At 46.6% G+C, this 22,368-nt stretch overlaps 1 protein-coding gene and 1 non-coding gene across 3 annotated transcripts in view; one reads left to right on the forward strand and one right to left on the reverse strand.

The window, feature by feature from the left end:
• Positions 1-22,368, reverse strand: part of Tgfb2 (transforming growth factor beta 2) — an 81,638-nt gene that overhangs the window by 31,703 nt on the left and 27,567 nt on the right. The gene's annotated exons all lie outside the window — the stretch shown is intronic.
• On the forward strand, positions 21,420-21,554 carry LOC115064104. Its single transcript, XR_003843963.1, has one exon. It is a non-coding gene; the product is annotated as a small nucleolar RNA SNORA70 (small nucleolar RNA).

Below are 22,368 nucleotides of genomic sequence, written 5' to 3' on the forward strand. Positions count from 1 at the left end.
CTCCCTCCCTTTTTCACTGGTGCTTCCTTCCTGGTGGTACTAAGATGTAATCCAGGGCCTTGTGTATGCCATGCAATTGCTCTACAACTGAGCTATATCCCCAGCTGTTCTAGAGTTTTCTACAGGCCCTGTTTTTCTGACTGAGCAAGAGACCCCATGGTTTTCCTTCGAAGAAAGGCCCTGCTACATTCACACAGAACATGAAGATCTCAGGACAGGGAAGGTCTCAGTGGGGATCTCAGTTCTAATACCAAATCATTGGCTGAATACATCAGGAGTGTGATCCAGACTTTTGGAGCCCATCTCTTCATCTATGTCCCCAGGCAAGTCAATATTGAATGGTGCTGTCAGGACCACATGAGAAAGCAGAAGGGAAGTTGGAGCCCTGGATCCTGCACAAATCTCTCCTCAGGTCCCTTGCAAAGCTGCCAAGTGGCCACTGGGCCTTTGTGAATGTGCCCGGGAGGGAAGCTCTCTTGCTGCCTGACAGAATTCATTAGAGGCAAAGAGAAGGAACAAAACCAGCTGCATGTCCCAGGGCACCAAATAAAGGGCTCTGTGTGCTCTAATTCCTGTCCTGTATGGTGGAGGGCAGGGTGAGTAGTAGCCAAAGTTTTTGCAGTTCCCACCATCTTCCACTTGTTTAACTGAAAGTCCTGGACATTCTAAAGGGTGACAAGACAACTCCATTTTCCCATCAAAAGTCTCTACATGGAGCATAATGCTCAAAGAGGTCTCAAAAAAAAAAAAAAAAAAAACCAAAAGTGTCAGGTATAGCAGCGCACACTCAATCTCAACATTTTGGAGGCTGAGGTAAGAAGACTGTATTGGGTGGGAAGCCAGCCTAGATATCAACTGTTCTAAGCTGACTAGGGATATATAGGAAGACAAAACAAAACAAACAACGACAACGACAACAACAACAAAGAAACAAAGCCCAGCAGTGGTGGCACATGCCTTTAGTTCCAGCTCAGAAGGCAGAGGCAGGTGAATCTCTAAGTTTGATGTCATCCTGATCTACAGAGTGAGTTCTAGGACAGCCAGGACTACCCTGTCTGGGAAAGAAGACAAACAAACAAAACAAAGAAACAAAGTTGAAGAGAGGTCTTACATATGTGTTCTGACAAAGAACGAAGAAACAGAATCTGTAAGACGTGCTAGGATGTCCAGAGCTCTGTTCTGAGCACTCTAGGGTTTATTCCTCCAGTCAGTTGGTTACATCACAAAATTGACAAGAAAAAGACAGGTGGCCTGTTGAATTCTTGGGTCAAAAAAAATCTACAGACATTGGCTGTATTTGCTAAAACACTGGTTCTCAAAGTGCAGTTCTGGGTCCACAACCTTGTGAACTTGGGAACCTGAGATAAAATGCCCACCATTGGAGAGGGACACATTATGCACCAGCTCTGAGATACCCTCCCTTCCCCCATGATTCAACCTGCTGGCTCAACCTGCTGACACACTGACTGATCCCTGGCTGGTCAAGCCAGTGCTGCTACACGAGATCATTGGAGACCAGGAGAAACTCTTGGTGCTCAAGAGCAGCGGTCATCTAAGCAGAACCCACCGGTGTTCTTTGTCCTTGGAGAATTTCCAAAATGAGCAAGAAAGGTCAGCAGGTCAAAGTGAAACACAGACAGTGTGGGTTTACAAGGGGTTGGTAGTAGACTGGGGAGGTTTTGTGTGTTCTGCTCCGAGGGCATCATAACCTACCTGCACTTTAAATCCAGCTAGACTCCTTCCCCAAACTGTAAGAGGCTTCCAAACCAATGCAGGGCCCTTCTGACAAGAGTGGAGCATAAACTCCTGAGGCTAGGGAAATTAGGAATACACAGGAAGGGAAAGACACCCCTCACCTGAGATCTACTTTGTGTTTCCTCTTGGTTGGGAATTGAAAAACTTCTGCACAACTGAAAAAAATTAAACTTGCCTGCAAAGGCATCTCTTTAAAAGATGTTAAAAACAATCTCTTCTTTAGGCTAGAATGTTTGTAGCCTCTAGCTTAACTGTCAAACATTCCCTTCCCATTAAACCTAACCATACACCTCATAAAACTAGTTTACAGTTCCATCTGCCAAAGGAAATTCTTTGAGATAAGATAAATACATAAACCAGCTTATATATTTTTAGCTAATTTTTAAACCTCATAATCTTTACATTTTGTTGGAAATTATGACATGACTTAAAGCATGGAATTCTAGATTCATTGTAGAAACAGCTGAAAGCGAGGCTCTTGAGGGGCCAGCATGCAATACCTTGGTTGTATACAGTCCTTTCCTTAAGTCTCCCTCTCTGGAAACATTCACCCTTAAACCTCTTATCTTGTCTTAATAAACTTATGTACTGCGATAAATGTTGACTGATCTTCGGATTCTTTTCTGCAGTGTAGGCAAGGATCTGCTCTGTCTGAACGGAGATTCCTAAGTGGGGAGCACAGCCTAGGAGCACAGGGCTGAGCTCTCTGTCTTCCCACTTCCCACTAGCACGAATGAAAGAATGAGGAGAATAGTCTACATTTGCTACATTTCTTAGGCGACTCTTGAGTACCTTAGATTTTGGGAATCACTGAAATAAAGGACAGAGGGGGGAAAAAAGCCACAAATAAACCCCAAAGCACCAAGGAGCATCTAGGCTTTTGATCAGACATTGCACGTATCACATAAGTACAAGTTTCCACCTGTCTTCCAAGACAATAAGCTGGAGCACAGGCAGAGGAATTCATGTCATGACATCTGGGGCAAGCAAACGCGGTAGCTCTTCACCCTATTCTCTTCACGCTGTCCTCATTTTAATGGCCTCCATTGCTTTTGTCCTCTGAATCTCACTGTTAAAGAACGGGCACTCAATGTGAGGGCTGTATCAGCATCCTAGCTGACTGGTTGGATGGCAGGTAATTCTTTGCACCGCCATCTTGGAGAACTTCCACCACAGACTCTGATTGTTGGACCAAATGACTTTGGCCAGCCTTCCATTTCCAGTTCCTCAACTCGTGAACTAGCTAGGGGCGAATAAAGTGTGCCTACCCCTCCCTCCCCTCCTATAAAAGAAAGGACTGAGCTGGGTGTGGTGGCACACGCCTTTAATTCCAGCACTCGGGAGGCAGAGGCAGGCGGATTTCTGAGTTCGAGGCCAGCCTGGTCTACAGAGTGAGTTCCAGGACAGCCAGGGCTACACAGAGAAACCCTGTCTCGAAAAACCAAAAAAAAAAAGAAAGGACTGCTCTGCCAGTACTGCATGCGCTGCAGAGGAACCACACCACTTCCGAGATAAAGAAACGTAGTGAGGGGAAACAGAAATAACTTTTAGCTGGCATCAAGGGGAGGTGGTACTTGCAGTCAAAAGTATGTTGATTCTATACTCTCTGCCTCATGTGAAGAGACTCACAACGGGGGCTGCATGAACGCCACCCGGGGAAGAAGTGTCAACGATGGCATTTGATGAGCTATTGCGACAAGAGCACATAGAAGGACGCTTGGTCCCCTTCAATAAAGGTCACCTTGAGAAAGTTTGATGCCAGGAGCTAAATCTTCACTCCCTAATAGACTGCTCCCTGGTTGGGGAGGGGGGGGGATCTAGGGCTGCACACTGTGACCATTCCCAGCAAGAGGGATGTTGATAACTCCAGTATTGTCCGAAATCTTTCCGACTTCCTCCACACGTACCTACTCCCCTAACCCTATTAGCACCTACACAGAGCTGTGCTGGAGCCTTCCAACGAGCAGAAGGGACTCCTTGTTTCCCTTCCCACGACAGACTCTACCACCCTGAAGCTTAGCAGTGATTGGTATGGACATGTGACATGCTTAGTGAGTGTAACGGTCCCTCATTCCTGACATCCTCAGTGTGCAGGAAAGTAGACACCCAACCCCCACCCCGAATGCAATGAGACAATCAATGCACCCATCTGTTGGAGGGCAATAAATCAGCTCCTATTTGTGTGTGCATAGGTGCAGCCAGCAAGAAACCAAGACAATTGTGTTTTGGGGTTTTCTGAAATTTGTCTTGGCACACTGGCCGTAGATTCAGTTTCACTACCACATCCTGACACCGCTGACATTCAAGTCGCAGCAATTTAACACAAAATGACTGAGAAATAAACAGCACATCGGCCGTGGTTTCTGATATTTCTCTCCGGCCATCCCACCTATTAAATGTAACAGGGCACCACAGCATCTGCAATTTACAGCGGAGTCTCCGAGAGGAGGACGGTGTCAGACTTGACATGCCTGCCGCTGGCCGTGGGGAGCCTAATTGTGCCAGCATCAGCTTGTGTGACTTGGCCTTCATCAAGCTGCTATTTGAGACCCTGCTATACTGTCAGCAGGACTGTTTGGGCCCCTTCTTACACGGCAGGGAAAAAAATGAAAAAAGTGAAATAACAGTGGCGCTGGCTTGTGATGTTTGGTTTTCTTGAACTGTGACAGACACAGAGTTTCTACTTTCTATCCCAAAGTTTCCATTGCCCCCATAAAACCCCTCCTCTTTGGAGACACCCATTTCTCTTACTGTTCCAGGTTTCTCAGCCACCTCTAGGCTGGCTGGGGAGGTTTGGGGCTTCACAGTAAAGGCTCCGGATACGGGAAAGCAGGCCAACTGTGTCTGCAAAAGGCTACTGGCTAACTTAGAAGCAATACAGGGAAGGGAATCATGGAAAGAGTATGGCTGGACCCTCATAAAGAGCTAGCCAATGACCTCATAGTCTTCCAGGGACAGACCTCCGTAGCTCTGGAGATAAGCTTCGTTTCGTTTGCTTGCTCATTTTCTTTTGTTTTTGTTTTTGGTGTTTTGTTTTATTTTGTTTTGCTTTTGTACATCTTTTTTTAATTGGTTATTTTATTTATTTACATTTCAAATGTTTTCCCCTTCCTAGGTCTCCCCTTCTGAAACCCCCTACCCCTTCCCCTGCTTCTATGAGGGTGCTCCCCCGCTCCAGTCTTAATACCCTGGCATTCCCCTACACTGGGGCATCGAACACCCTCAGGCCCAAGGGCCACACCTCCCACTGATGTTGAACAAGGCCTCTTCCTCTGCCACACATGCGGCTGGAGCCATGGATCCCTCCATGTGTATTCTTTGGTTGGTGGACCAGTCCTGGGGGAGCTCCAGGGGGGTCTGGCTGGTTGACACTTGCTCCCCCCATGGGGCTGCAAACCCCCTCAGCTCCTTCAATCCCTTCTCCAACTCTTCCATCGAGGACCCTGCACTCCTTCCAATGGTTGGCTGAGAGCATCCACCTCTGTATTGGCCAGGCTCTGGCAGAGCCTCTCAGAAGACAACTACGTCAGACTCCTGTCCCCATTGCCTGCTTGTTTCTAAGATAGGGTCTAACACTGGAGCACAGGCTGGCTGGGTACACATGATCCCTCTGCCTCCGTCTCCCAGTGCTAAGACTCCATGCATAGACTGCCATTGCCTAGTACAGCACTGGGGTCAGATGTTTGGAATCAGTTCTACAGGGTACAATATCTTGGTTTATAACATGTACATCTCTCTTTTTCTTCCTCCCTCATTTCCTCCTTTGCCTACATCTCCCTTCCTTTCTTCTTTCCTCCTTTCCTTCCTCTCTTTCCCTTCCTCTCCCCCTTTTTCTCTTCCTCCCTCCCCCTTTCTCCTGTCTCTTCTACTCCACTCTCTTTCTCTCTTTCTTTCTTCCATTTAAGCTATGCTTTTAGGAGCACTCGAGGGTAACCAGGGCTGGCTGTTTCTGCAGAGGACCTGAGTTCAATCCCCAGCCCCCACATGGAGGCTCACAGCTTAATGCAACTCCAATTAGCAGGGACCCTCTTCTGGTCTCTCTGGCTTTGCATGCATACGGTGCACACACATGCATTCAGGCAAAACACATACATGCATACATACATAAATACACAAATACATACATACATACATACATACATACATGCTTACATACATACATACCAAAGCAGCTGTGCATTTTGTTCTCTGACATCCAGTCACCTTTTTGAACCACCAATGCAGCTAAAGAGGCTATGACCCCACAACATCGTAATTCATACAACTACTGCAGAGGACAGCAATCATTCAAAACAAGCCCAATAGAAAGACACCAACATGTGTTGCTTTAGTAAATTTCACTGGAGCAATTTCAAAGTCATCCTGAACCCCTTAATAAGAACCATATTATTTTTTCTTTCACTTTACAGACGAAGAACCCGCGGGATTAAGATTTTTCTACAATTCCACCAAACATTGGCAAAGCATGTGTTAGGAGACACAACCCTTGACATCCTCGCTCTTCGTGGGACGATCTCACTTTCCCTGTGCTGCAAACAGCATAGAGACATGCCCTGGCACTCTCTCTGCTAGGGCAACATCCCCTCCTGTAGCTCTGTTGTGATCTCTGTGCACATCATGGGCGGAGCAGCTCCTTATCACCCTGATGACATTGCCCAAATCTTAAAAACGAGCAAGCAAATAAACAAATAAACCAACCAACAGCTAGGGTGCTAGTTCACTTTCGCCATGATAAAACACCACAACCAAAAGCAACTTAAAGAGGAGAGGGTTTATTTCCACTTACAGCTCCCTCCCATGTGAGCGGGAGTCAGCGAGTGAACGCTGGAATTGAAACATACTCGCAGAAGAGAGCTCCTTACTGGCTTGTTCCTCAGGGTCATGTTCAGCAAAGCTACCTTTCTTATACCTCCCAGGATCAGCTGCCCAGGGATGGCACTGCCCCCATGAGATATTCCCTTCCACTTAAATCATTAATCAAGAAAAGTATGCCCACAGGCCAATCAGATGGCGTTTTCTCTGTTGAGGTTCCCTCCTTCCCGATGACCCTGGTTCGTATCACATTGACAGTACAGGGGTATGGGTTCTTCCTGCTTTCTGCACGCTTCTTGCCTAGGGCTTTTTCTTTTCTTCTTGAAAGGCAGTCACTTAATTACTCTGAGGCGCAGTGCTCATACACTGCTCTGCCTTAAAGCTGACGTTAATAAGTGGCAGGGCACACCCTGCTAGAATTGCAAGCTGTTTGCCAACCGAGCCCAGTGGCATGAGATGTTAGTGGGAGCATCTTAAATCCATGGCTTGGTAGAGAAGGAGCACGGAAAGGAATCGATGATCCTGATGAACCAGTCTGAAGGAAGTGAAGCAAAAGCGGAGCCGCTCACTCTCTGCAGCCCTTCAGGGTGGTGTGAGCCTGTGTGGAGAAGGCTGCGTGCGCGCCTCAGGGGTGTGCAGGGTCAGTGCCATCTTCCCCCCTGATGGTCAGACCTCAGACTCAGCACAGCAGCCTCTGAGAGCTCCTGACAGACAAATGATCTGTCAGGGGCCAAACGCAGGGCTTCGGGAGAGAGAGGCCCAGGGCTGCTCCCTAAGAGAAGTGCTTCCGAGTGTCCTCAGTCCTGATGAAAAAGTCTGAGGCCAGTTCTCATCTCTTCTCCTCATCTCACTTCTATGCAAATAACTTCTATTCCTTTTGCTGTTTCTCATGTTCTCTTTTTCTTGTTCTTACCTATTCACTTTCCCTTGTTCTCTTTGCCCCAATATTAAAACTAGTCCTTTAAGCCTAAATGTAATCATAGAGGCACGAGAGGGATCCATTACCTGCTCTGAACTTGCACTTTAAAAAAAAAAAAAAAAACCTACACCTCATATTGTGGATATTTTAGTTTTACTTTTGTACCCACACTACAGTTCTATGCATTTCTGTGGGAACAAATTTATAGCCCCTTCCGCCCACCCCCACCCCCACCATTTTTGGAGGCAGGATCTCACTAAGTAGCCCAGGCTAGTCTGAAACTTGCTATGTAGATCAGGGAAAAGCAGGGAGGGAGTTCTGCCAGTTTCACAAGGTGTCTGGCCTGCTTGGAAGGATCGCTAATTGGAATTAAAGGTGGGGTACCACACTGGCCGGGACACCATCATCCTGCACTGACTCCCTGAAGCGTCTGTGTACAGCGTACATCATTTATCACTATTCCCTCTGTGTTCAATTTGCTGAAGCTGATTTTGGAGTAGAGCTCACGGAGAGGAATGTGAAGGCTGGCAAAGCGGACCTGTGTATCAGTTTGTTAAATGATGTTTCAGGAGACAGGTAACCTAAATTGATAACCTAAATTCACAGATAAGAAACAACGTGTTGAGCATGTATTGAAGTGGATACAGACTCCAGTGCTAAAGTCACTCCTCCAGGCTCCCTGCACTGAACTGCTCAATTCCGCACAGAACAGCCGAGTCTGAAACGGTGTCGCCTGTCATCATGATGGGGCTTCAAAGTAGGTCATCAGGCCAGCTGTGCCCCTACTGAAAACAGACAGTAGGAAAGTTCTGGGACCCGCTTTATGACAACATTCCAAACCTGTACTAGCCAACTCTCCGAGACTGGCTTCCAAACGCATATCCTTCAAAGGCTGGATGCTAGTTTAGAGTTTTCTTTACGCTAAATGGTAGCTCTCCATCTGGACTGTAAAGATAGTGAGGTGTCTGGCCTGCTTGGAAGGATCGCTAAGTTCCTTGCTATCTCCATTGGCATTTCAGTAGATAACCGCTTGGAACCTTACAGAAAACACTAGAGGTTTCCAGGATGGAGCACTTTCCTAGGGCTGGTGGGTACTTGCACAGGGTGTGCACGCGTCCATCATCCTGTTTGTACTGGCGACACAGCTATGGGCAATTAAGATATGGGAGCATATAGGAATTACAGGAATCCAGAAGAACTGTACCACGCAGGAGCTCTGGAGCGCCGCCAGGGTGCGATGCTTATTTTAAGAATCCTGTTCATTTGGGTGTCAAACGGCTTTCTGTGCTTCAAGGTCAGGCCACCATTTATAAGAGGAAAAACAAAAAACTAAAGGAGTCTTTAGTTGAGTCTTCACTGCAGAAGCAGCCCATAGCCAAGCCCCCTCCAACGTTTAACATGCTACTTTAACAATTGAACTCAGAGAGAGCAGTCCTACGGAACGACCCTATGGCTGAGCTGCAGTGCCATTATTTTTGTGTACAGAGGCCATGAATGTCCACATTCTAATCCACTCTGAGGGAGACTGGGAAAGGGGACTGAGTAAAAAAACGATACCCAGAGAGTCGAGCGGGTTAATCCAGCTAGTTCCAGTTTATCTGAGAGGTCAGCAAACTTAGACGGCACTTCGACTTTAAGAATGGAAAGAGGATTCTTAGGAGATAATGAGTTTCCTTTTTGGGCAAGCTTGAGAGTTATCTTTGCTTGTTTTAGGAAGCTTGGAGAAAACTTTGTGGCTGAGGTCAAAACTCAGTGGGCTTCAGACACCCCTGGCAGCCCTGGTCCCGCATAGATTTCTGGGTAAATGGAATAGTATAAATGGCCATTTAATCTTGTCGCCGACTGCTTTCCTATGTATCTCTCTTAGCTAGGGTTTCTAATGCTGCCATGAAAAACCTAGACCAAAAATCGTGTTGGGGAGAAAAGAGTTTATTTGGCTTACACTTCCATATTGTTGTTCACTATTGAAGGAAGTCAGGAAGGGACTCAAACAGGCTGGCTCCTGGGGACCAGAGCTGATGCAGAGGCCACTGAGGGATGTCTCCTACTGGTCTACTTAACATGGCTTGCTCAGCCAGCTTTCTTACAGAACCCAGGACCACCAGCCCAGGGATGCCACCACCCAGCCTACAATTGATCACTAATTGAGAACACGCCTTGCAGCTGGATCTTGGGCACATTTCCTCAACAGAGGCTCCTTCCTCTCTGATGATTCTTAGATCAAGTTTACACACAAAACAAGCCTTGTTCTTGAATTATTTACTAAATCATCTTTTAAAAAGAGTTTTGCAGAAGACGGACCATCATTTTACCAGTGTGTTAGGGCGAAAGCAGCGTCCAGAAGTACCACAGCGGAGTGTCCATACATACAAGCAAACCTGAGTGAAGTTTACAAGGGTGGGAGGTCTGCTTCTTATTCCCTGAAGTCAGTGGGATCTCTCATTGTGACGGGGGATAGGAGTTATATCATAGAAGACGCCCACTTCTTCTCATATGATGGTCTTATTAGACCCTTGTAAAGACTAAATAACATATGAGAAAGATTCCCTATTGATCTCTGTGACAATAAGAACAGACCTCATAGGCTCATATACTTGAATGCTTGGTCACCAGGGATGGAACTCTTTGATAGGATTAGAAGGATTAGGAGGTGTGGCCTTGTGGGAGGAAGTATGTTATTGGGGACTGGGCTTGGAGGTTTCAACAGCCCATGCCAGGCCCAGGCTGTCTGTCTGTCTGTCTGTCTGTCTGTCTGTCTGTCTCTGTCTCCCCTCCCCCCTTCCTCCCTCTCCCCTAGCTTTCAGATTAGGACAGAGCTCTCAGCTACTGCTCCAGCACTGACACCTGCCTTCAGGCTCCCCACCATGATGAGAATGTACTAAGCTGCTGAAACTGTAAACCAGCCCCTGATTAAACGCTTTCTTTTATAAGAGTTACCTTAGTCATAGTCTCTTCTCAGTAACAGAACAATGACTAAGACAATTCCAGAGTTGAAGTCCAGCTTCTCTTGTAAAATACAAAGCAGCCAGTGGAGTCACACCATCCCCTACTGCAAGCATGCTAAATGTAACAGGCTAAGGAGGCGGATTCTGAAACCTTCATCATATTCCAGCTTGAAGAGATAGAAAAACGTTTCAACACGCAAGCTGCCTTTCAACCAGCCTTGAAAGGATTTCTTCTCTTGGTTGTTACTGTGAACAGCTCTGTTCAGTGCCAAGTGCAGAGTCTTCCCGTAAGTGCACAGAGGCCTGAGGGTGACAGGGCCTGAAGGGATCATGATGGAGGATGACTTATGTTCAGTGATCAGTGGCCAGCAGTTGACAGTAAACAACGATCTTCCCTGTACAGCGCTTTGGGAATGGCCTGGAGGGGGAAATGAGGCAAGAAGAAGGAGGAAGAAGGAAGAGAAGGAAAGAGAGAGAGAGAGAGGGAGGAAGACAGGAAAGTAAGAGAGAGTATATGCTGGGGTCCTGTGATTCGGCGGGGATGAAGATGTCTTTGTGATGAAGATGTCTTTTTTTTTAAACATTATTTTATTTACATCAAAGCTGTCCCACTCCCGGTCCCCCTTCAGAGACCCTCTCCCTATCCCCCCATTTCCTTCTCCTCTAAGAGTAGGAAATCCCCCACTGTAGTATGGAGATGTCTGTGGATGGGCTCACTCTTTTGTTCCTTATGGCCCCCAGGCAGCTACAGCAGTAGGCAAAATAGTACGGGTACCAAAATGACCATCAGAGTCAGGGACAAAAGTCACTTTTTGGTGCTCAAAACAATCCATAATTGTCCTGACATTTACTGTGCTCACTAAATGTCCCTCTGGATCCAGGACAACTGTGACTTCCTGTCCATCAAGAGCTCAATTGACATATGGCAGGCAATTGACTCAGGCCAACATAGACTCCAGTTGGGGCTCAAGAGGTGGCTCTATAGATAAAATATTCACTATGAAAACGCAAGGACTGGAGTTTGGATTCTCAGAGTTCACACAAAAGCCACCGAGTGAACTTGTGACGCAGAGGCAAGGAAAGCCTGGGGGAAACTGGACAGTGAGAGCAGCACACTCCAGGTTCCGTAAGAGTCCCTTCCTCAATCAGTAGCATAGAGAGCAATTAAGAAGACGCCAAACGTGTACTTCTGACTTCCACACGCACTTCTACTCATGTGCACATGCACACACATGCACTCACACATATACACACGGACACCACACACATATATACACATTCAAAAAAAAAAACAAATATAAGAAACCTGAACCCTATCTCTGACTCTTTCTTTGAAAAAAAGAAACAACTGTATATGATATATTAATTTAGAAAGGCAGTTGGGAGCTCTTACAACTAAATGTGCCTTTTCTACAGACCGGCTATAATTATACACAGTGTCTGTTCCCACATCCATTTCTCTGGGGTATATGGGGCCTCTGGTTTCAGCAGCTATTCCTTCAAAGGACATCAAAACATTGTTTCAGTATCTACATATCTTCAGTATCTATGTATTCCTGCCCATGCAGTCATGGAGAGGGAGAGGCGAGACAGACCCATGAACTTCACTGGCATGTTCAGCATTCTAAATATCTGTCTTGTTCGGATGGAATCCTAAAAGCATTTTATGAATCTAGTATAATAAAGAGGGTCAACACAGAGGTGACTATTTGTCTCCAGGCTGAAATCAAGAGTATCTTGTGAGGGTAAAGGGACATTAAAAAAAAAAAATCATGCATGAACGGATCTTGTACAGTGACCCCTGGGCTGTGTAGGAATCTGAATTGTGCCACCTGGGAGGGTCTCTCAGAAATGAGTTTTAAGAGGATGCTGGTTGGGTTCCACTACAGATCTGCTGTGGGCACCATGACACCATCACACATAAATCATTTCCCTCACAGCTAATAAGATTTGGGGCAAGACTCTACCAACGGTGGCTGGCAGAGACCTGGCTATCTTTGATGTTCAAAGTTGGCACTCCCCTGCAGTAGCCAGGCTTGTTTGGAAGGAAGCTCCTTCAGTGGCTCCCACTGGTCAAGACCATTGTCGCTCTGTACCTCTGACTCAAGGCTTTCTGCTGTAGCTCATGTGGCAGTGATAAGCCCTTCAGTGACAATCTTCCAAGTCTCATGGCCCATGGGACCAAAGGTTTCTACACAGGACTGCTGTGTCTTGGGGGAAATTCCTATTGGCCAAAACCACGTTACTTGAGGAAAAAGCCCATAGCTTCATTGTACCTATGAACCTGAGATTGCCTTAGAAGGCTCTAGCCATAGTTCAATATGACCATGCATGCTCAAAGTGCTGAGTTTTTCTAAATGCAAAATGATAAATAGAGGCGAGGCACCATCACTGCACTAAAACTTACTTTCATTGAACAAGGCTAAGCAGTACACACATCTTCAGAGGTCATTCCAATGAGAATACGGTAAAACAGAACAAGCCCACTTCCATTGTTAATTACCCTTCCACCACCTCTTAACCTCCAACAAACTGTGAAGTCTCAACACACCTACAATACACAGACAGACAGTTCCATCATGCTTATCTCTGTATCCTGTGGCCCCAAACTACCTTTCCAGATGCATGAGCATTCTGTCACCTCCTCTCCACTCCCTTGGCAGCCCTGTACTGGGCTCTTTCCCCTCCTCTAAGCAGACCATATCACTTCCAATCTCCAGACATGCCAAGCCCTGCTGGCATGCCAACACGCCGGTCATTCTTCACCTAGAAACCCTTTACATAAGAGAAATGCTGTCCACCCTCGAATGCCCGGCCCAGGCTCCTCCCATAGAGGGAGTATTTCTAGCTCTTTGAAAGCAAACTCAGCTACTCCCTTGTGTTTTGACAGCATATGCCATGTGGAGTACATAGTCCTATTTAGGCCTTTACAGTGGTGGGAGAGGGTAACAACTCCTTCTTACTTATCATTCTGAATTTAGCAAGTCTACTTACTTTCGAGAGCAGACATTAGCTATTTGGATCTAACTAAAGCTTTGTAAAATATTCCCTCAGTTCATAGACTTCTGTAGAGAAGTCCCATGTCCTTTTGGCCATGAATCTTTTTAACGTGACTGTAAGTCAGAACTAAAACCAAAGGCTCTTCCCTGGGCTTCAGCAGACAGCCTTTAGTCAGGGGAAGCAAATGATGATGTATCTTTAAACTAAAAGCTAACTACATTCGCTGCTAAGAACAACCCTAAGAATGACAAGAGTCAATAAATGTGAGCATAGCAACTGCTCAATAAATGTAAGGTCATGTTATGAACACTATTCTGGGGGGCTAAAGAGGAGAGTTCTGTATACCCTCAGCTGAAATCAATAAGTCTTTCCTATAAAGGACTATAGGAGGGGTCACAAGTCTCAAGGCAGTGGTAGTATGGGAAACCTTGTGGACAGGACCCAACTGTTTCTCTGCCCCAAGGCCCCATCAAAACTCTTGGGGACAGACACCTCTGCTTCACCACTTGTAACTATTTTGGTATCAGGGACCTGTGGCAGATCCCAGCAAGATGACCTATCTGAGCCTTAGGACCCACAAGACATGAAAGAAACAACTCTTTCAGGTTGTCCTTCCATGTGTACACCGTGGCATGTGAACACACGGCTGAACACACGGACAAAGTGCTTTCTTGGGCATAATAACCTCACTTGTAACCTTTGTGTCATCTAGTATCTCATATAAATGTCAGTGTGTGGGTAGTGCAGACTATGCATCAAATAATTTCTCACCTCCACCCTTCTATTGGCTGAAGAACTGGAGTTTACCCGGAGGCAAACCACTGTTCAACCTCATAAAGCCAAAACAGATAATTGGCTGAAAAAGTAACTCAAATCTGTTTGTCTCCAAGCCTCCACCTCATAAAGAGGTGCTCTGTAGTGCTTCACGGGATAAGAGTGGTAAAGAAAAAAAACAAAAACAAAAACAAAAACAAAACAAGAACAACTTAAGCTTAGCACAGGGAAGAGCCTTCTAACAGAGCACAGGAAGGACCAAAGCCACCCTGAGACCAGCCAGCGTCTCCTGTAGTGAGATTCAAGGAGATAACTGGTCAGCAGGTCACACTGTCCTGTGACACAGTAGTCTGGGCTAGTCTTAATTGCTCCATCAGTCAGAGATGAAACGGAGCCAGGTAGCATTACCATGTAAGGCTAAACTTCTGAAAAGCCAATTTCGGTTTGGAAGGAGATGACATGAGATCCACATTGCTGTTCCCTCAGAAGGCCCTCTGCAGCCAAGACTATTGTCGTTTCCCATTCATAACTATCTGCTGAAGCATACAGAAGAGACTTCAGTCTCGGTTCTGACATGTGGATGCTAAAAATCTTCCAAGTCTCATGGCCAAGGGATCAAGGGTTTTGACCAAGGACTGCTGCCTCTTAAGAGGAATTTCTACTGGCCTCTGAAGTCATGCAACACTGAGGAAGACTCAATCTTGGGCTTATCAACTGTGGGTCACTTTATAGGGCTCTAGCCAGAACCAAATAAGGCCATTCTCATGAAAGGAAGTCGTCTTGCTAATTCATATTGAATAAGCCATCCTCAGACGAGCTTCTGATTATATGTCCTTATCTAATCTCTGGTCCTTAAATAACTTTTAAGTTTCATCTTCCAGTCTGCAGAGAAGGCAACTGAGGCCCAGAGACAGCCACCACAAACTACCTGTGAGGGGACAGAAGGAGTGACACCCAGGTCCTAAACTCTCTTTCCTTCCCACTCACCACATGTACCTCAAACTGGGAAGGGATTACTTAGGCTTCAGTAGGTAAACCCCGGCCTCTGTTGGGAGAGAGATAAGATCACTCTGTCATGGTTTCTATGGAAGACAGCTGGGAATGCAGGGGAGCACTCCCTGGAAACTTCTCAAGCACCCGCAGTCCATTCTCAAATCCTAGTTTGTGGATCCTCCCCACAGATCATCCTCAAGTTCAAGAGCACCATAGTTCTTAAGAGACCAGACATGAATTTCACCATCCACCCTTCTATGGTCAGAACCGATAGTATGCACGAATTGTCCATGAACTTTAAAGTTAGGTGAATTAAGTAAGTGTTTAGTTGGTCCCTGGGAGACCAGTCTCAGTAGGTCAAGAGCCAATCACAGTAGCTGAGTCTGAAGGACTCTCCCAGGGCAATCCTTTCTTCATTACCATTTTACAAGTGAGGGAACTAAGGCTCAGAACTAAGGCTTAGGATAGTGAGGCAGTTCCTTTAGTTTTCACTGAGGGAGCCACACTGTGAACCACACAACTCCATTTTAGCAAGTGCCAAAGGCCTGGAGCACACCCTTTTCTCTGTCCTGCTACCACATCCTCTCAGTCTCTGAAGCAACAGCCTTTGGTGCAATCCCTGTACCTTAACCCTCCTTCCTTTCCTTCATGGGCTTTCCTGGCTCCAAAGTCCTTGCTTACACTGCAGTCCCACCCTGCCTGAATTAAACATATCAGAGACCACACAGCTAGTAGGTGGTGGAGCCAGGAAAGAATTGGTTTATAGTACACTGTCAGGCCTTCGTTTTAAGATTCAGGTAGAATTTATTACCCAAAATATAGGTGCTTGCTGTTCTAAAAGGTCTGAGTCCTCAGCGCCCACATGTGGCAGCTCACAGCCACCTGCAACTATAGTTTGGGGATCTGACTCCCTCTTCTAGCCTCAATGGCACTGTGCTGAAGTACACATAGTCACACACACACACACACACACACACACACACACACACACACACACACACTTGAATGTTTTTAAGAGAAAGACTAGAGTGTGTTTGATGTGCTTGCCTGTCTATTACTTTCCAACATCCCATGCACCACTAATGGCTTTCCCACTGTGTTGCTCTCACTGTCCTGAATCTACTTCAATATGCCCAGCTACCTGGATTAATTGCTTATGAAAGAACCTCCAGTCCTATAAAACAATGAATTATGATAACAAAATTCATTTAAAATAAGACACATACCCAATGTTCAAAGCATTCAAAATACTCATGAAGTTTAATGGCGTTCCCTCTCCCTCCCATCTCGCCACCTTCCCCTGGGGATGGGGAGGGAATCTCAGGACTTTGCCTGTGCTGGGCTCTATCACTGAGCCACATCCCTAACCCTTCCTTTTCTTCTTTTTAATGCATCAGCATGATCTGGAAGGTGACTGAATTGCCATGTGTGGTTTAAATAACCTTCCCATAAGCCTTCTGTACATCTCATTGCCAGAGAACTATTAAACATAACCACAGAGTTCACCCAAATGCTAAACTCGGAGGTGTGGGAAGGGTACAGAGGCAGAGAGCAAGGATGCCTGGGACAATGCAGTGACTCTGAGGATAAAAATTCAGGGCTTTTCCCCCAATACTTGTTCAAGCTCCACCTTTCCTGATGGGGAAACTCGAAGGGAGCGCTTCCTACTTGCAATACCATCCCTGGACATTTCTTCAGAAGTTGCTGGCTGATTCTACTGCAATCTTGGACTTCACCATTCCTGACTCATGGCCTCTGCCCCACATCTTGTAAGTCCCATACACAATAGCTGGGGTTAAACCCTTTGATTAAAAAGGAAAAATAAAGAAACAAAAACACACCCACACATTCATGATTGGCGAGTGGATACACAGCTCAAACAAGGAGTGCCAGTTCTTGGGGATTCTTATTAAGATGCCCAATGCCAAAAAAGCACATGTCATTCATTGCCTGTGACACACACACACACACACACACACACACACACACATACACACACGGAACTCGGAACTTTTGGAAGGCAAGTCAGCAATCACTCATGGACAGTTTTGTCCTTGTCTTTGTTCACATAGACTGCTACTGCAATAGGGGAGGCGTTTTGAGAGCCCCATGCTTTGCGGCCTCGACTTCTAGGAGGTTCGCAGAGTCACAAGAAAACACCCGTTCCAGTGCATGCTGACCAGCAGAGTTTTCAGAATCTTCCAGAACTGAGCCCAATCACGCAGTCAGGTTGGACTGGGTAACGGACCCTGCAGTGTCATAGACAACTGCTTTCTAAAGTTGGGGTGGGGAGGGAAGAGAGAAAAAGCTCAGCCTGTGCCTTCCACCATAGTGTTTGCAACAGGACATTCTCAGAAGAGTAGAGAAGACTGTGGCGCCCAAGGATGACCAGAGCCTTGGTCTAGGAACAGGGACTGACGGCTTTAAGAACTCATCTTCTGAAATCAGACTTCTCTACGCAAAGGGCAGTGCTTCATTTCCAGTTTGTCACTTTACCTCTCGTTTACCTGAACATTTCCAATTATGGAAAAATCATCCTTTGGGCTTGGTCCCCATATCCCAGTGTTCACAGGACACAGTGGCACTGTGAGGCCAGCAGAGAAAAACCTGATTCTACACACACACACACACACACACACACACACACAAAAAAAAAAAAAAAAAAAAAACAAAACCCTGACTCCTTGCTTTACTAAAGAAGTTAGAGCGGTTGCTTATAAACAGCCATCCAGCCAGTGGTAGCCATCAAGGACCTTTGTGAATACAGCCCTGCTGGGCCTAAATGTGTGTCTTGGAGCACATCTCGTCCGTGCTAGGGATGACTGCTCTTCCATGGACACCACTCACCAAAAAGCTTCACTTCACACCTTTGCTGCTAGAATTTTCCACCTCCAGCTAAAAAGATTGCTTTTGGGGTGAGATTCAACCAAAGCAGAACCTTCTGAGGCGAAAAGACTGGTAGCAGAATAAAGAACTCCTGCAAGGGGCCTGGGGGAGCGAGGTCCTTCTGTTTGTGTTTCCAGCCTCTTTGGACAGCAGCCCTGGCACTGCAGGGGGTGGAGGGGCTCATGAGGACCTTGCCTGGCAGGAAGGAAGGCTGCATTTTCACAAAAGCACATCAAAGTGAATGTGGGGTTATTTTGTGGGTGAATTAAGGGTAACAATGTCAACCCAACCCACTGGGTGTCTCCTAACCTTAGGTCATCAGGTGAAGGGATGAGAGTTAGCTAAGTCATGGGCACTTCTCTGGCACCTAGGGGTTTCTTCAATATGAAACTAATTCTTCCCTGCCCTAGTCTCAAATGCCCCTTTGCATGTGTATGTTCCCATGTACATGCACCCATGTTTTCATGCACATGCACACATATGCTCACATGTACACACAGAGATACACACACACTCATGCACACACAGAGACAGTGACATGCCTACCTAAAGATCTCATTTGGAAGCTCTTACAGACACAGTGGTCAATACAAACCTCTAAAACGCTGCCTCAAACCCCACAATTGCTTTAAATAAGAATAATAATTTGTGTGTGCACCTTGTGTATAAGTATGCACATCTGTGAGTGAGACTGTGCACATGCACATGTCCATGTGGGCCACAGAGCATGTATATAGGTTGAAGGACAACACGTAGGAGCTGTTGTCACTTTCCTTCACCCAGGTGGATCTGGGGATGGAACTCGGGTGGGCAAGCGTGGCAGCACGTGTGTGTACCCACTGAGCCATCTTGCTTGCTCTCAAACCTACTCTCCTTTAGGGATGTCATAGAGATCCCAGCTGGCCCAGACTCCCAGGGTTTTTCTGTGATCTTGCCATCATACCGAATGAAGATGTAAAGAGACTTAAGGTTTGGGATTCGGCACATGTGAATTCAACCCTGGCTTTACCACACACCAGTGTGGCCTGTACCAAATGACTTAACCTTTTGCTCAGTCTCTAGGAACGTAAGACCATAACATCTGACTCCTAGGGAATATGGGATGGTTAAGGAAAGGAAAAGAATGGAAGACACAGTGGGTTCCTGGGCCTGTTTGGCTCTGTCAGATGTGTTATTAGCATTGCTGGCGCTATACCAGGTAGCTAACATATTAACCAGGGACGTTAGTTAGAACAGCACAGGGTGAACAGTGGGTCATACATGTGACTCGGCTGCACTTTCCTCACGAGTTGAGGAAGAGTTAGCAGAGTCTGCCTTATAGATGGTGAGGATAAAATAGAAGCATCAAAGCAAAATATTCAACACTGTGCCCAGCACGTGATGTGCACCCCAAGTGACTCAGCTCTGCCATTTCCTCTCAGACCCCTGGTTGCTTGTGGCAAACCTCCGTTTACTTTCCCAGGTAATCCCCCATCCAAATGTGCCTCTGATTACGGAGCCTACGTCCAGCACCTATGCTCGTCAGTCTCTGCTCTTCATCTTTAAAATCTGTTAAATCTTACACTTACAAGGTAAGAGGCCTGGAATGTTCGGTATCTCAGGCGGAGCTCAGTAGTGTCTTGGCACCAAGACACACACTCTCTGCAGCCTGGGGCCAAACTACATTTGGCCACTTTGTGCAATTCAAATAAAGATACTGAAAATCTTCCAGCTTATAAACATTGGACTGCTCGCTAATCAGAGGACTTAGTGTGTGTGTGTGTGTGTGTGTGTGTGTGTGTGTGTAAAGGCTCCTAACAAGAATTTTGCATATGGCTGTCTCCTTTCAGTTTGAGACCCAAGCATATTTGATCCACTTTGATTAGAAATTTTAGGTCAAAATGAATCTCTTTATAGACGGGAATCTTTTTCTTTGACTATTCAGTTCTGGGACATTTTCTTCCAAGGGTTTATGATCTGATACATTAATGACATCGGACTGTTGGGTGACATAATTAGACTTGAGCTTCCCCTTAATGGGAGTGAAAGACGGTGGTGAGAGACGGTGGTATCTTCGGTGGGTGGGTGTCATGGTTCTGTCACTTAATCATCTGAAAAAGGATTTTAGCCTCTCTGTCTTAGTTTCTTCAAAGAGAAATGAAGAACATACAAATCCGGAATCAAATGAACCCAAGTTTCCACAAGTGCTGGCCACCGGAAGCTCTCCTAAGTATCGCTGTTACTGCTGAACAAGCACCAAGTGTGGCTAAAAGGAACACAGCCGGTTCTAGGCAAAGGGTAACTGGCTCCTTAAGGAAAAGCTTTAGATTCAAGGGGGCTTTTCTTCATCGTTTATCAAATAAACTAAAGGCACATAAAGAAAGGTGTAAATGATATCGTAGACCCATAGACCGGCCTGTAAACATTCATCCTGGTCTTCTCCCACACCTTTCATTTTGCCTCCTTTTTCCTCACCCATCCCTCCCCAGGTAGTCAGAATTTATTCCCTAGCAGGTAAGGAAAACCTAGCGAAACTATATGTGTTTCAAAGGAGCTACGCAGAGGAGGTGACCAGGGAAGGCCTAAGCTCAGCACGTATTTTAAGGAAGATGTGAGAAGAGGCTAGAGCAGCTTTTAATTCAGTGACACCTCCAGGGGACTGTTTCCCTGGGCACAGCCACCCACACAGGTACCGGGTAGGTCTCACCTTCCCAGGGGTCCTAGGCAGAGAAGCAGGGGGGTGCCAGAAAAGAGTAGGACTTCTGTTCTTTACTTGAAGAAGGGTACATACCTCCCAGGGTGACATAATATTAGAAGCACAGGGCTGAATGAATCACGGTGCTGACATGGTGGGGTGGGGGTGGGGAGGGATGTCCTTGTGGTTAACCACATTTTACTGGGGGTTTTTATTGATTGCTGTTGTATTGAAAGAGACATGACTCAAAGGTACCGTATCCACAGTTATACAAAGCACTGGGATCTGGTGGGATTCAGCAGCTATGGATGTCAAGAACAGCAGCGTGAGGTGGGAACGGTTTGCTGCTGACATCGCGGGTATCTGCTTCTCAACCTCTGCTGCTGCAGTGCTTGCTCTCCCTTCCATTCCTTGCTGCGGTGGCTGGTTTGGGCTCTCTGAACCTGAGGGACGTTTTCCCTCACAGGTTGGCTTTGTCTGCCGGGCCACCTCTCCTGTACGTTCACATTGTGCCAAGCCTAGAAATCCATTTTGTGGTTTTTTTTCTCTAACATTCTGCGTTGTGTGTCATAGTCCCTTTACAAGTCTATCTCAACAAATAGAATACTAACTGCCGGAAGGCAGGGCTAACAAAATTGAGACATCAGAAGGAATAAAATTTCTGCAGTCAATTAGGCCAGTCAGGTTCCTTTCCTCATAGGGGCCCCGTGTGCAATGGCCGCAAACAGCAGCCTCCCTGAGAGCGTGTGCAGCCTGTTGCCTATGTGGATCGCCCTGAGGGGCTTTGGAGTCAGTTTTCGGGCGGATGTTCACATCTATGATCTCAGTGGCAGGTATGTAAGGAACGCAGGGTGACTTAGGGAAGCCCCAGGGCATCGTGGCCAGGAGTCACACCGGCCAGATCAGCCTGCCTGGCCGGCCGGCTGCGACAATAAAAAACATGCAGCCTAGACCCCGTGTAAAGCCAAGTTCAAGTCCCCTGACTGCCTGCAGATCCACGTCTCAAAGTGCTGCTTCACCTGGTGTGACACAGAGGGATCTGAGGCACACAGTAGCTCAGAGGAGGATCGTTCACAACGGCCTTGAGGTCAAACACATCCGCAGTCAAACCACAGTTCTCTTGGATGAGAGGTGGGTCTTATACCCCTTAGGGCTTCATCGTGGTCTCATACACTTGGCCAAATCATATTCAGTGATAAACCCCACATCCTAGAAAGATCGATAGCACCAGCACCAGTAGCACCAGCAGCAGCAGGGACAGTCCGAGGATCTGAAATAGACCATCCGAGAGTGAAATTGCCCACTCTCTTGTCTATAGGCCTTGAGATGCCTGGGCTTTACAGCCCACTCAGCAGGATCTTTGCGCCTTTCTGCTTGAGACCTGTTTTCCTCTTCCAAGCAAGTGGTCTTCCCACAATGCAGTGCGTGCATGGTGAAAATGAACTGAATAAATGAGATAAAAATGTTCCAGGTGGTAACTTTTAGGGACAATCCACGAAGAACTTAAAATGAGAGGTTTAAGGGGTGAGATAGTTAATTTGCTATCCACTCAGGGGCGGGGCTAGGGGCGGGGCTGGGGCGGGGCTGGGCGGGGAGGAGGTGGCTCTGGG

The sequence above is a fragment of the Mus pahari genome, chromosome 5, assembly GCF_900095145.1.
Source record: "Mus pahari chromosome 5, PAHARI_EIJ_v1.1, whole genome shotgun sequence".
NCBI lineage: Eukaryota > Metazoa > Chordata > Mammalia > Rodentia > Muridae > Mus > Mus pahari.